This window comes from Pseudophryne corroboree, chromosome 7 (assembly GCF_028390025.1).
Source record: "Pseudophryne corroboree isolate aPseCor3 chromosome 7, aPseCor3.hap2, whole genome shotgun sequence".
NCBI lineage: Eukaryota > Metazoa > Chordata > Amphibia > Anura > Myobatrachidae > Pseudophryne > Pseudophryne corroboree.
Window position 1 is genome coordinate 381,905,579 of NC_086450.1, and position 15,235 is coordinate 381,920,813.

The 15,235-nt window shown below is 49.5% G+C and overlaps 2 long non-coding RNA genes across 2 annotated transcripts in view; one reads left to right on the forward strand and one right to left on the reverse strand.

The window, feature by feature from the left end:
- The window catches only part of LOC134943748 (uncharacterized), a 31,639-nt gene extending 24,284 nt beyond the window's left edge, over positions 1-7,355 (reverse strand). Inside the window, exon 1 of the long non-coding RNA XR_010181721.1 lies at positions 7,230-7,355. This is a non-coding gene — a long non-coding RNA (uncharacterized LOC134943748). The remainder of the gene's footprint in view (positions 1-7,229) is intronic.
- A 6,325-nt stretch (positions 7,356-13,680) lies between these two features.
- LOC134943749 (uncharacterized) lies at positions 13,681-14,298 on the forward strand. The gene is made up of 3 exons (XR_010181722.1): positions 13,681-13,756; positions 13,842-13,929; positions 14,178-14,298. It is a non-coding gene; the product is annotated as an uncharacterized LOC134943749 (long non-coding RNA).
- Positions 14,299-15,235: the final 937 nt, after the last annotated feature.

Consider the following 15,235-nt stretch of genomic DNA (forward strand, 5'->3'; position numbering starts at 1 on the left):
GTTGAACGAAGCTGGCTTGGTGAGCTGTATGATTTCTTAAAATCCATTGGAGTGCCGCCCATTACATTGTTTTTTTATATATATATATATATATATATATTAGTGATGAGCGGGTTCGGTTCCTCGGAATCCGAACCCCCCCGAACTTCACCCATTTTACACGGGTCCGAGGCAGACTCGGGTCCGAGGCAGACTCGGGTCCGAGGCAGACTCGGATCCTCCCGCGTTGCTCGGTTAACCCGAGCGCGCCCGAACATCATCATCCCGCTGTCGGATTCTCGCGAGATTCGTATTCTATATAAGGAGCCGCGCGACGCCGCCATTTTCACTCGTGCATTGGAGATGATAGGGAGAGGACGTGTGCAGCGTTCTCTCAGTTGTGTTCAGTGTACTGCAAATATCTGTGTGCTGCAAATATCTGTGCTCAGTGTGCTTGCAAATATCTGTGCTCAGTGTGCTGAAGTGAAAATATCTACGTTCCCTGCCTTAAAAACGCTCCATATCTGTGCTGCATTGTAGTATATAGTAGGAGGACAGTGCAGAATTTTGCTGACCAGTGACCACCAGTATTATATCAGTACGGTACAGTAGTCCACTGCTCTACCTACCTCTGTGTCGTCAAGTATACTATCCATCCATACCTGTGGTGCATTTAAGTTTTGCGCAGTATATATATAGTAGGAGGACAGTGCATAATTTTGCTGACCACCAGTATATAATATATAGCAGTACGGTACAGTAGTCCACTGCTCTACCTACCTCTGTGTCGTCAAGTATACTATCCATCCATATTCCATACCTGTGGTGCATTCAAGTTTTGCGCAGTATATATATAGTAGGAGGACAGTGCATAATTTTGCTGACCACCAGTATATAATATATAGCAGTACGGTACAGTAGTCCACTGCTCTACCTACCTCTGTGTCGTCAAGTATACTATCCATCCAGCGACCTTGGTGCACCTCTTTTTTTCTTTGCGTCATGTGCTGTTTGGGGACTATTTTTTGAAGTGCCATACTGTCTGACACTGCAGTGCCACTCCTAGATGGGCCAGGTGTTTGTGTCGGCCACTTGGGTCGCTTAGCTTAGTCATCCAACGACCTTGGTGCAAATTTTAGGACTAAAAATAATATTGTGAGGTGTGAGGTGTTTAGATTAGAATAGACTGGAAATGAGTGGAAATTATGATTACTGAGGTTAATAATACTATGGGATCAAAATGACCCCCAAATTCTATGATTTAAGCTGTTTTTGAGGGTTTTTTGTAAAAAAACACCCGAATCCAAAACACACCCGAATCCGCCAAAAAAATTTCAGGGAGGTTTTGCCAAAACGCGTCCGAATCCAAAACACGGCGGCGGAACCGAATCCAAAACCAAAACACAAAACCCGAAAAATGTCCGGTGCACATCACTAAATATATATAGTACATAGAAGACAGCGGCACTCAGCAGACTTGATGAAAAATATTTCTCTAACGTCCTAAGTGGATGCTGGGGACTCCGTAAGGACCATGGGGAATAGCGGCTCCGCAGGAGACTGGGCACATCTAAAGAAAGCTTTAGGACTATCTGGTGTGCACTGGCTCCTCCCCCTATGACCCTCCTCCAAGCCTCAGTTAGATCTCTGTGCCCGAACGAGAAGGGTGCACACTAGGGGCTCTCCTGAGCTTCTTAGTGAAAGTTTTAGTTTAGGTTTTTTATTTTCAGTGAGACCTGCTGGCAACAGGCTCACTGCATCGAGGGACTAAGGGGAGAAGAAGCGAACTCACCTGCGTGCAGAGTGGATTGGGCTTCTTAGGCTACTGGACATTAGCTCCAGAGGGACGATCACAGGCCCAGCCATGGATGGGTCCCAGAGCCGCGCCGCCGGCCCCCTTACAGAGCCAGAAGACAGAAGAGGTCCGGAAAATCGGCGGCAGAAGACATCCTGTCTTCACCAAGGTAGCGCACAGCACTGCAGCTGTGCGCCATTGCTCCTCAGCACACTTCACACTTCGGTCACTGAGGGTGCAGGGCGCTAGGGGGGGGCGCCCTGAGCAGCAATAAAAACACCTTGGCTGGCGAAAATACATCACATATAGCCCCCAGGGCTATATGGATGAATTTTAACCCCTGCCAGAATCCATAAAAAAGCAGGGGAAAAGTCCGCGAAAAAGGGGCGGAGCCTATCTCCTCAGCACACTGGCGCCATTTTCCCTCACAGCTCAGTTGGAGGGAAGCTCCCCTGGCTCTCCCCTGCAGTCACTACACTACAGAAAGGGTTAAAAAAGAGAGGGGGGCACTAATTAGGCGCAGTATTAACAATACAGCAGCTATAAGGGGAAAAACACTTATATAAGGTTATCCCTGTATATATATATATAGCGCTTTGGTGTGTGCTGGCAAACTCTCCCTCTGTCTCCCCAAAGGGCTAGTGGGGTCCTGTCCTCTATCAGAGCATTCCCTGTGTGTGTGCTGTATGTCGGTACGTTTGTGTCGACATGTATGAGGAGAAAAATGATGTGGAGACGGAGCAGATTGCCTGTAATAGTGATGTCACCCCCTAGGGGGTCGACACCTGAGTGGATGAACTGTTGGAAGGAATTACGTGACAGTGTCAGCTCTGTATAAAAGACAGTGGTTGACATGAGACAGCCGGCTACTCAGCTTGTGCCTGTCCAGACGTCTCATAGGCCGTCAGGGGCTCTAAAGCGCCCGTTACCTCAGATGGCAGATATAGACGCCGACACGGATACTGACTCCAGTGTCGACGGTGAAGAGACAAATGTGACTTCCAGTAGGGCCACACGTTACATGATTGAGGCAATGAAAAATATTTTACACATTTCTGATAATACGAGTACCACCAAAAAGGGGTATTATGTTTGGTGAGGAAAAACTACCTGTAGTTTTCCTGAATCTGAGAAATTAAATGAGGTGTGTGATGATGCGTGGTTTTCCCCCGATAACAACTGATAATTTCTAAAATGTTATTGGCATTATATCCTTTCCCGCCAGAGGTTAGGGTGCGTTGGGAAACACCCCCTAGGGTGGATAAAGCGCTCACACGCTTGTAAGGGCTCTACCCTCTCCTGAGATGGCCGCCCTTAAGGATCCTGCTGATAGAAAGCAGGAGGGTATCCTAAAATGTATTTACACACATACTGGTGTTATACTGCGACCAGCAATCGCCTCAGCCTGGATGTGCAGTGCTGGGTTGGCGTGGTCGGATTCCCTGACTGAAAATATTGATACCCTAGATAGGGACAGTATATTTTTGCCTATAGAGCATTTAAAAGATGCATTTCTATATATGCGTGATGCACAGCGGAATATTTGCCGACTGGCATCAAGTCTAAGTGCGTTGTCCATTTCTACCAGTAGAGGGTTATGGACACGTCAGTGGTCAGGTGATGCGTATTCCAAACGGCATTTGGAAGTATTGCCTTAATAAGGGGAGGAGTTATTTGGGGTCGATCTTTCAGACCTGGTGGCCACGGCAACAGCTGGGAAATCCACGTTTGTACCCCAGGTCGCCTCTCAACATGAGAAGACGCCGTATTATCAGGCGCAGTCTTTTCGTGGACAAGCGGGCAAAATGTTCCTCATTTCTGCCCCGTGACAGAGGGAGAGGAAAAAGGCTGCAGAAATCAGCCAGTTCCCAGGAACAGAAACCCTCTCCCGCCTCTGCCAAGCCCTCAGTATGACGCTGGGGCTTTACAAGCAGAATCAGGCACGGTGGGGGGCCCGTCTCAATGAATTTCAGCGCGCAGTGGGCTCACTCGCAAGTAGACCCCTGGATCCTTCAGGTGATATCTCAGGGGTACAAATTAGAATTCGAGACGTCTCCCCCTCGCCGTTTTCCTAAAGTCGGCTTTACCGATGTCTCCTTCTGACAGGGAGACAGTTTTGGAAGCCATTCACAAGCTGTATTCCCAGCAGGTGATAATCAAGGTACCCCTCCTGCAACAGGGAACGGGGTATTATTCCACACTGTTGTGGTACCGAAGCCGGACGGCTCGGTGAGACCGATTCTAAATCTAAAATCTTTGAACACTTGCATACAGAGGTTCAAATTCAAGATTGAGTCACTCAGAGCAGTGATTGCGAACCTGGAAGAAGGGGACTACATGATGTCTCGGGACATCAAGGATGCTTACCTTCATGTCAAAATTTACCCTTCTCACCAAGGGTACCTCAGGTTTATGGTACAGAACTGTCACTATCAGTTCAGACGCTGCCGTATGGATGGTCCACGGCACCCCGGGTCTTTACCAAGGTAATGGCCGAAATGATGATATTCCTTCGAAGGAAGGGAATTTTAGTTATCCCTTACTTGGACGATTCCCTGATAAGGGTAAGATCCAGGGAACAGTTGGAGGTCGGTGTAGCACTATCTCAGGTAGTGTTGCGGCAGCACGATTGGATTCTCAATATTCCAAAATCGCAGCTGGTTCCGACGACTTGTCTTCGGTTCCTAGGGATGATCCTGGACACAGTCCAGAAAAAGGTGTTTCTCCCGGAGGGGAAAGACAGGGAGTTATCCGAGCTAGTCAGGAACCTCCTAAAACCGAGCCAAGTCTCAGTGCATCAATGCACAAGGGTTCTGGGTAAAATGGTGGCTTCCTACGAAGCAATCCCATTCGGCAGATTCCACGCAAGAACTTTCCAGTGGGACCTGCTGGACAAATGGTCCGGGTCGCATCTTCAGATGCATCAGCGGATAACCCTGTCACCAAGGACAAGGGTGTCCCTCCTGTGGTGGTTGCAGAGTGCTCATCTTCTAGAGGGCCGCAGATTCGGCATTCAGGACTGGGTCCTGGTGACCACGGATGCCAGCCTGCGAGGCTGGGGAGCAGTCACACAGGGAAGGAATATCCAGGGCTTATGGTCAAGCCTGGAGACATCACTTCACATAAATATCCTGAAGCTAAGGGCCATTTACAATGCTCTAAGCTTAGCAAGACCTCTGCTTCAAGGTCAGCCGGTGTTGATCCAGTCGGACAACATCACGGCAGTCACCCACGTAAACAGACAGGGTGGCACAAGAAGCAGGAGGGCAATGGCAGAAGCTGCAAGGATTCTTCGCTGGGCGGAAAATCATGTGATAGCACTGTCAGCAGTATTCATTCCGGGAGTGGACAACTGGGAAGCAGACTTCCTCAGCACGACCTCCACCCGGGAGAGTGGGGACTTCACCCAGAAGTCTTCCACATGATTATAAACCGTTGGGAAAAACTCGACAGGTATTGCGCCAGGTCAAGTGACCCTCAGGCAATAGCTGTAGACGCTCTGGTAACACCGTGGGTGTACCAGTCAGTGTATGTGTTCCCTCCTCTGCCTCTCATACCCAAGGTACTGAGATTGATAAGATGGAGAGGAGTAAGCACTATATTCGTGGCTCCGGATTGGCCAAGAAGGACTTGGTAACCGGAACTTCAAGAGATGCTCACGGAGGATCCGTGGCCTCTACCTCTAAGAAGGGACCTGCTCCAACAAGGACCCTGTCTGTTCCAAGACTTACCGCGGCTGCGTTTGACGGCATGGCGGTTGAACGCCGGATCCTGAAGGAAAAAAGGCATTCCGGATGAAGTCATCCCTATCCTGATCAAAGCCAGGAAGGATGTAACCGCAAAACATTATCACCGCATTTGGCGAAAATATGTTGCGTGGTGCGAGGCCAGTAAGGCCCGACGGAGGAAATTCAACTGGGTCGATTCCTACATTTCCTGCAAACAGGAGTGTCTATGGGCCTGAAATTGGGGTCCATTAAGGTTCAAATTTCGGCCCTGTCAATTTTCTTCCAAAAAGAACTAGCTTCAGTCCCTGAAGTTCAGACGTTTGTAAAAGGGGTACTGCGCATATACAGCCTCCTTTTGTGCCTCCAGTGGCACTTTGGGATCTCAATGTAGTTTTTTGGGTTCCAAAAGTCACATTGGTTTGAACCACTTAAATCTGTGGAGTTAAAATATCTCACATGGAAAGTGGTCATGCTGTTGGCCCTGGCCTGGGCCAGGCGCGTGTCAGAATTGGCGGCTTTATCCTGTAAAAGCCCTTATCTGATTTTCCATTCGGACAGGGCGGAATTGAGGACTCGTCCTCAGTTTCTCCCTAAGGTGGTTTCAGCGTTTCACCTGAACCAACCTATTGTGGTGCCTGCGGCTACTAGGGACTTGGAGGACTCCAAGTTGCTAGACGTTGTCAGGGCCCTGAAAATATATGTTTCCAGGACGGCTGGAGTCAGAAAATCTGACTCGCTGTTTATCCTGTATGCACCCAACAAGCTGGGTGCTCCTGCTTCTAAGCAGACTATTGCTCGTTGGATTTGTAGTACAATTCAGCTTGCACATTCTGTGGCAGGCCTGCCACAGCCAAAAATCTGTAAATGCCCACTCCACAAGGAAGGTGGGCTCATCTTGGGCGGCTGCCCGAGGGGTCTCGGCTTTACAACTTTGCCGAGCAGCTACTTGGTCAGGAGCAAATACGTTTGTAAAATTCTACAAAATTGATACCCTGGCTGAGGAGGACCTGGAGTTCTCTCAATTGGTGCTGCAGAGTCATCCGCACTCTCCCGCCCGTTTGGGAGCTTTGGTATAATCCCCATGGTCCTTACGGAGTCCCCAGCATCCACTTAGGACGTTAGAGAAAATAAGAATTTACTTACCGATAATTCTATTTCTCGTAGTCCGTAGTGGATGCTGGGCGCCCATCCCAAGTGCGGATTGTCTGCAATACTGGTACATAGTTATTGTTACCAAAAAATCGGGTTATTGCTGTAGTGAGCCATCTTTTCTAGAGGCTCCTCTGTTATCATGCTGTTAACTGGGTTCAGATCACAAGTTGTACAGTGTGATTGGTGTGGCTGGTATGAGTCTTACCCGGGATTCAAAATCCTTCCTTATTGTGTACGCTCGTCCGGGCACAGTATCCTAACTGAGGCTTGGAGGAGGGTCATAGGGGGAGGAGCCAGTGCACACCAGATAGTCCTAAAGCTTTCTTTAGATGTGCCCAGTCTCCTGCGGAGCCGCTATTCCCCATGGTCCTTACGGAGTCCCCAGCATCCACTACGGACTACGAGAAATAGAATTATCGGTAAGTAAATTCTTATTTTTTTTGCCTTTAATGTGGTCCTACGCCGTTTCGGGGTCAAGCCCCGTCGTCAGGGACAAGCGATACATAAACAAACAGTGCAAATACACAGTACTTATACCCACAATAACAAGTGATCATTGAACAGATTGTGCTCACCTGTTCGGCGCCGCCGTTCCCGCCGCGTCCAGCCGCACTGAATGTGGGTTTCAGGAAGATGACGTCAACAGCCGGCGCCAGACAGTCTGAGCCAATCGGGAAGCGTTACCCACGTTACTAGGAAACGCCTGTAAATAAACAAAATGTACATTTAAAAACGTGAGAACACTTACCCAAACCCAACAAAACCCATTAAAAAACACAGGATGGTAATAAGCACAGGAAAATATACGCCTACAAGTTAAAGCAGTGCAAAGACTGTGCTATTTTGGAATAAAGCATATGTATTCAAAAAACACCAAACATCAGATAGGCAAAAAATAAATATTACCAGAGAATAATCTCCTATATATTTGCCTTAATCTGTGACTCTGTGCTCGTAACGCTGGGCGGAGTCACAGAGCTGGGCGGAGTCAACTGCATCTGCTGCAGGGAGCTACCCCATACCCAGCGCCAGCAGCAGTCAGGTGCAAGACCCTACCTTACAGTATAGGAGGTGAGGCTGGCCACTAGCTGCCGGCTGCTGTGCCTGTCCCCCCCCCCCCCCCCCACCCCAAATCACCTGTGACAGCGGGCTGTGTGCTGTGCAGAGCGGGGCCCGAAAAGGGGGCGGAGCTATGGCGTCACGAGGGGCGGAGCTACACGGAATAGATGGGCGGAGCTACACGGGACCAGACGCTGAACAGTGGTGGAATCAGCATTGCAGTGACGGCCAGCCAGACTTGGTAAGTGGAGGGTGAGAGAGAAAGGTGTGTGTGTGTGTGTGTGTGTGTGTGTGTGTGTGTGTGTGTGTGTGTGTGTGTGTGTATATATGGTGGGGTGTGTGTGTTTGTATATGTGTGTGAATTGTGTGTGTGTGAGGTATGTCTGTGTGTGCGCACTTTATGGACGCCACTGCTGGGGGGGCCATTACATGCAAGGACGCTACTAATATAGGGGTGGCATTACGTATAAGGACGCTACTACTATAGGGGGGGCATTACGTATAAGGACGCTACTACTATAGGGGGGCATTACGTATAAGGACGCTACTACTATAGGGGGGCATTACGTATAAGGACGCTACTACTATGGGGGGCATTACGTATAAGGACGCTACTACTATGGGGGGGCATTACGTATAAGGACGCTACTACTATGGGGGGGCATTACGTATAAGGACGCTACTACTCTAGGGGGGGCATTACGTATAAGGACGCTACTACTATAGGGGGACATTACGTATAAGGAGGCTACTAATACTGGGGGGCATTACATATAAGGACGCTACTACTGGGGGGGGCATTATGTATAAGGACTCTATTACTTCTGGGGGGCATTATGTATAAGGACGGTGCTACTACTACTGGGAGGGCATTACATGTAAGGATGCTACTACTACTGGGGGGGCATTATGTATAAGGATGGTACTACTACTGGGGGCACATTATGTATAAGGATGCTACTACTACAGGGGTGGCATTACGTATAAGGACGCTACTATTACTGTTGGGGGGCATTACATATAACTGCTACTACTACTGGGGGGCATTACGTATAAAGACGCTACTACTACGGGTGGGGCATTACGTATAAGGATGCTACTATTACTGTTGTGGGGCATTACATATAACTGCTACTACTACTGGGGGGGCATTATGTATAAGGACACTACTACTATTGGGGGGGCATTACGTATATGGACGCTACTACTACGGGTGGGGCATTACGTATAAGGACGCTACTACTACGGGTGGGGCATTACGTATAAGATGAATAAGATTGTGCTACATTGTGGCGTAATTTTAAATGGGGGTACTATTGTGTGGCCATGCCCCTTAGTTGTGAGACCACACCACTTTTCCCGATGCACAACAAAGGAATATGGGAGGGCGCAAAATTCATAGTTTGCAGGGGGGCGCCGAACACCCTAGCACCGGCCCTGGCCACCAGTAGCAAAAGTACACCACGGCCACTGACACTATCTGCAGGGAGGAGAACAGCGCTGATATGGAGGGTACTTGCAGGCAGCGAGTCGCCGCCCGCAGCTCCTCTCCCACCTACACACCATACCTGCCGCCTGACACCCACACCCCAGGGAGAGGGTGCTAGCTCAGGCACCGCTAGATCAGCATCTGCAGCATACAGACAAGGGCTGCCATGCTCAGCGGCAAGCGGTGCGGAGCATGTGCAGCGGGACAGCGCCAGGACCGGACACGCACTAATCAACATTGCTGCTGGGCCGGAGCTCCCTCCGTCTGCAGCCTAAGGACGCACCTCTCCAGGGAAACACCATGCCTGCCCGCCCACAGGGCTCCGGACGCTTACCTATGCTCCGCGATCACAGCAGCTGACGCTGCCATGCAGGATGGAGGAATGACGCCCGTCAGACGGGGCGGACAGTGTGCGGCGGAACGGGGCCAGGAGGGAATGCTGACCACGACCCATTGCTGCTGGGTCTGAGCTCCCTCCCTCTGCAGTCACCATCTCACAGCAGCAGCCTGGAGGTTAGTGGCCACCACGACCCGCACATCCTTACCTCACACATACCTCACACATACCTCACATATACCTCACCAGAGGCGTAACTAGGGTAGGGCGAGTGGGGCACGTGCCCTGGGCGCCCTGGCAGGCCCAGGAGAGGGGGACGCCGCCGGCGTCCAGGGCATCATGCCCCACTCGCCCCATTAACCCTAAATGTGAGGGGAGGAGAGAGCGCAGCGTCTCTCCCTCCCCTCACCGCCGCTGGGAGCACTAGCAGCGCTGCCAGCAGCGCTGCCGTGTCCGGTCTCCGGCGCTAGCCAATCAGGGCTTGCGGACCGGCTCCTGATTGGCTGCCGGTCCGCGAGCTCTGATTGGCTAGCGAACCGGCGCCAGACAGCCGCCGGCGTCCAGAGACCTGGAGCAGCAAGGGGAAGGAGAGGCGCTGCGCTCTCCTCCCCTCACAAGAGGTTAGTGACGGGGGTCCGGCGGCGGCACGGGGGGCCTGGCACTGTGGGGCATGTCACAGGCACTGTGGGGCATTGTATCCAGCACTGTGGGGCACTGTAACTGGCACTGTGGGGCACTGTAACTGGCACTGTGGGGCATGTAACTGGCACTGTGGGGCATTGTATCCAGCACTGTGGGGCATTTTATCCAGCACTGTGGGGCACTGTAACTGGCACTGTGGGGCACTGTAACTGGCACTGTGGGGCATGTAACTGGCACTGTGGGACATTGTATCCAGCACTGTGGGGCATTTTATCCAGCACTGTGGGGCACTGTAACTGGCACTGTGGGGAATGTAACTGGCACTGTGAGGCATGTATCTGGCACTGTGGGGCACTGTAACTGGCACTGTGGGGAATGTAACTGGCACTGTGAGGCATGTATCTGGCACTGTGGGGCATGTATCTGGCACTGTGGGGCATGTATCTGGCACTGTGGGGCATGTATCTGGCACTGTGGGGCATGTAACTGGCACTGTGGGGCATGTATCCGGCACTGAGTGGGGCAATGTATCCGGCACTGAGTGGGGCATTGTATCCGGCACTGAGTGGGGCATTGTATCCGGCACTGAGTGGGGCAATGTATCCGGCACTGAGTGGGGCAATGTAACTGGCACCGTGGGGCAATGTATCTGGCACCGTGGGGAAATGTATCTGGCACCGTGGGGCAATGTAACTGGCACTGTGGGCCATTTTCAGTGGCCACACCCCTTCTGGAGCGTAGCCACACCCCTGGACCCCTCCCCATCCCCCGCAAACCCCCGCACCTGCCCCTCCACCACCCGTGGCACCCCCACCCACTGCGCCTTCGGACCCCCTACCCCACCCGCAGTGTCTTCCAAACCCCTCCCCCATCTGTAGCAGCCCCTCCCCCATCCGCCACACCCCGCATCTGGCTCTCCCCCGCCCGCTGCACCTTTGGATCCCCTACCCCACCCACGCAGCAGGCCCTTCCCAATCCGCATCGCCTACACCATTCGCAACAGCACCGCACCCCCCACTCCCCCACCCATGTTACCCCTGCATCCACCCCTCCCCCACCCACCGCGCCCCCTGGACACCTCCCCCATCCACTGCACACCCGCACCCACCCCTTCCCCATCTGCAGCGCCTTCGGAACCCCTCCTCCATCCGCAACAGCCCTGCAGCTGCCATCCCCCACCTGCGACACCCCTGCTCCTACCCCACTCACAGCGCCTTCATACCCCCTCCCCCATCCGCGGTCCCCACTCCCCAAACCCCTTCCTGTTGCAAGGGACTACGCCCCCTTCACCATCGGACGCCCTATCATTGTGCAATATTCAAACACTAACAAAACTAGGAATGCAGGTAATACTCCATATATTGAACCCCAGAAAGGCGTGCAGGGGTTAAGGGGGCGTAGCCCCTTCCGACGGTGTGAAGAGTGCCCGTAGGGCGCGATGAAGCACCTAGTAAGAAGCAATATTAACTTAAGCAAAGCAAACAGAGGAGCAGCATATAAATCAAGATTTAGTAATTTTACAAAAAACATTGTAGCCCTAAGGTTGCATTCAATCCCCTCGGTGACAATGTGTTAAGGACATAAATCCACCTACTCTCTCTCTGTAGGAGGATCTTATTACGATCCCCACCCCGATGGGATGGAGGGACATGATCAATAATAATTGCCCTTAAGCTGGCTATATTATGTTTTGCCAGTAGACAATAGCGAGCTACTGGCTGTTCACTATTCCCCTTCTCATATGCCTGTTTAATAGCACTCCTATGGAATTCACGGAATTGTCGCTGCGTTTTGCCCACATAGGCAAGACCGCAGGGACACTTCACCATGTAGTTGACATGAGTGGTTGTACACGTAAGACGATGCTGAATTTAAAAACTCTTGCCCGTCTGGGGATGGCAAAAGCTAGAGCCAGTTAAAAGTGTATTACAAGTAGAGCAACCCAGGCACCGAAAGCACCCCACCTTAGGTCGTAAAAAGTTAGTCTGTTGCTGCCTGGTAAGGGGATAAACATCAAGTTTGACCACTCGATCTGCTATACTTCTACCCCTAGTGTAACTGGGTAATAATTTGGTGCCCTGCAAGGCCGGTAAAGACTTGTCAGTATTAACAATGGGCCATAATTTCTTTGCCTGTTTGGAAATACCAGTGGTAGCAGTCGTATAGCGGTTAACCCATGGAATTCTGGGTATTTCTCCCCTCGTCCCATCAAAACGGGAGGAATTGGTACTCAAAAGGGATTCCCTGGTATGTTCAGGGGCTTTAATTTTACTCATCAAAAGCTCATTACGTGGATATCCCCGTTGCTCAAACCTGAGCAACATCTGGTCAATAGTGGATTCCGCCTGTTGGGGGTCAGAAATGATCCTCCTCGCCCGCAGAAACTGTGAGTACGGGAGACCCTTGCGTAAAGGCAAGGGATGAAAACTCCCATGATGAAGCACAGAGTTACGATCCGTGGGTTTAGTGTATAAGGCTGTATGCAACTTTCGTTCATGTAATGTAATTGCCACATCTAAAAAATGTACCTCAAGCTGTGACATCTGGTATGTAAACTTAACTCGACTGTCAGACATATTATGATCATCAAGTAATTTCTCTAAGGCATCACGAGTGCCCTGACATAGAATCAAAAGATCATCTATGTACCTAATAGTGGTAAGATAATTAAAGTCTTACCAAAAATTGCTTTAAAATACTTTCAAATGTTGTATTTAAAACATTTAATCACAGAGTCAATAAAAACCATTCATTTCACAACATTTACAGAGATAAATGGCTTATTCAGCGAGGTGGAACGCATGCCGGAAGCATGCGTTCCACGCTTCTGTTATGTGGTAATAAATTTATTAAAAAGGTAGATGGTTAATCCGCTGTGTGGGTTCATTATTGCTGTGACCTGGTCCCCTTAGTTAAGTAGTAGAGGACTTATAGATTATTGGGGCAGATGTATTAACCTGTAGAAGGCATAATGAAGTGATAAACCAGTGATATGTGTGAGGTGATAAAGGCACCAGCCAATCAGCTCCAATATGTAAATTAACAGTTAGGATCTGATTGGCTGGTGCCTTTATCACCTTGCACATATCACTGGTTTATCACTTCCTTATGCCTTCTCCAGGTTAATACATCTGCCCCTTAGTTCCTTATCAACCAATCCGTGTTTAAAGAAAGTGATTTCATAGATTGGGAGGTATAAGTAAGAGGCCCTGAACCCTCTCAGTCATTCACTGCATTGTGAGAGAGGAGTTTGCATCATTGTAAGTATCACTGCAATACTGGTTCACTGTTCCTACATATTGTTGGCTCTTTGAATGTAATGAAATCTGTTTATGGTGCTTTTTTGTTATCAAATTATGTTTCTGTATGTACAAATCTATAGTTCTGATTAATATTTGTTAAATATTGTAACCTTACCCATTTGGGTTTTGGATACAGGGTATTGTGGTAGTTTTCATCCTTAAATTTGATTCTAAATCTATGCATTCAAAATTTCTTAGGCACTTTACCTTCCTGATTTGGTGCCAGCTATTTTTACAAAATCCAGTGTTGCCTTTCATTGACACAATGCATTGGTATGTATTCCCCTTTTTTTCATTATACACTGGTGGAAATTCACCTAAGGAGGGTTCTTACCCTTAAAATCATCTATTACTCTAGGTCCGCTATAGATCATAGGTCTAATTTTATTTGACCTTTAATCTAATAAAAGTCACCGTCCAAAGAAATCTGCCTCAGGCGCCTACTGGTATGTATTACCTCCTCTTACTACCGCTTTTTCTATATTTTTCTATATTCTTCCACATTTTGGCACTTTAGTATTATAATAAATATACTCACTGGTTGATTCATCTGAATCATTATAATAAATGATGTATTCACTTTTCCAAAATCTACCCTAATCACGTCGTATCTAACCAATTGGTATGTATGGCTTTAAGAAATCATGTATTGTTTATTACAAACTGTTTTAGTTATTGTATTTTTATTATTCAGATCTAGTACCCCTGAGGAAGTCCTACGGGACGAAATGCGTTGGATTCTTCGTTTGATCAATCTAATTGGTGCATACTGAATTTCTGATAATAAGAAAATGTACTCAGACTGAGTGTCTGTTTGTGATCTGTACAGCTGAATAAGCCATTTATCTCTGTAAATGTTGTGAAATGAATGGTTTTATTGACTCTGATTAAATGTTTTAAATACAACATTTTAAAGTATTTTTAAGCAATTTTTGGTAAGACTTTAATTATCTTACCACTATTAGCGCCCTTAGATCTGTTTTGTGTGTGTGTGTGTGTGTGTGTGTGTGTGTGTGTGTGTGTGTGTGTGTGTGTGTATATATATATATATATATATATATATATATATACGGAAGGGCAATATCTGTATGTATGTATATATGTATATATCCATGCAATATCTGTATGTATATATGTATATGTATATATATATATATATATATATATACTAGGTGCTTCATCGCGCCCTACGGGCGCTCTTCACACCGTCGGGAGGGGCTACGCCCCCTTAACCCCTGCACGCCTTTCTGGGGTTCAATATATGGAGTATTACCTGCATTCCTAGTTTTGTTAGTGTTTGAATATTGCACAATGATAGGGCGTCCGATGGTGAAGGGGGCGTAGTCCCTTGCAACAGGAAGGGGTTTGGGGAGTGGGGACCGCGGATGGGGGAGGGGGTATGAAGGCGCTGTGAGTGGGGTAGGAGCAGGGGTGTCGCAGGTGGGGGATGGCAGCTGCAGGGCTGTTGCGGATGGAGGAGGGGTTCCGAAGGTGCTGCAGATGGGGAAGGGGTGGGTGCGGGTGTGCAGTGGATGGGGGAGGTGTCCAGGGGGCGCGGTGGGTGGGGGAGGGGTGGATGCGGGGGTAACATGGGTGGGGGAGTGGCGGGTGCGGTGCTGTTGCGAATGGTGTAGGCGATGCGGATTGGGAAGGGCCTGCTGCGTGGGTGGGGTAGGGGATCCAAAGGTGCAGCGGGCGGGGGAGAGCCAGATGCGGGGTGTGGCGGATGGGGGAGGGGCTGCTACAGATGGG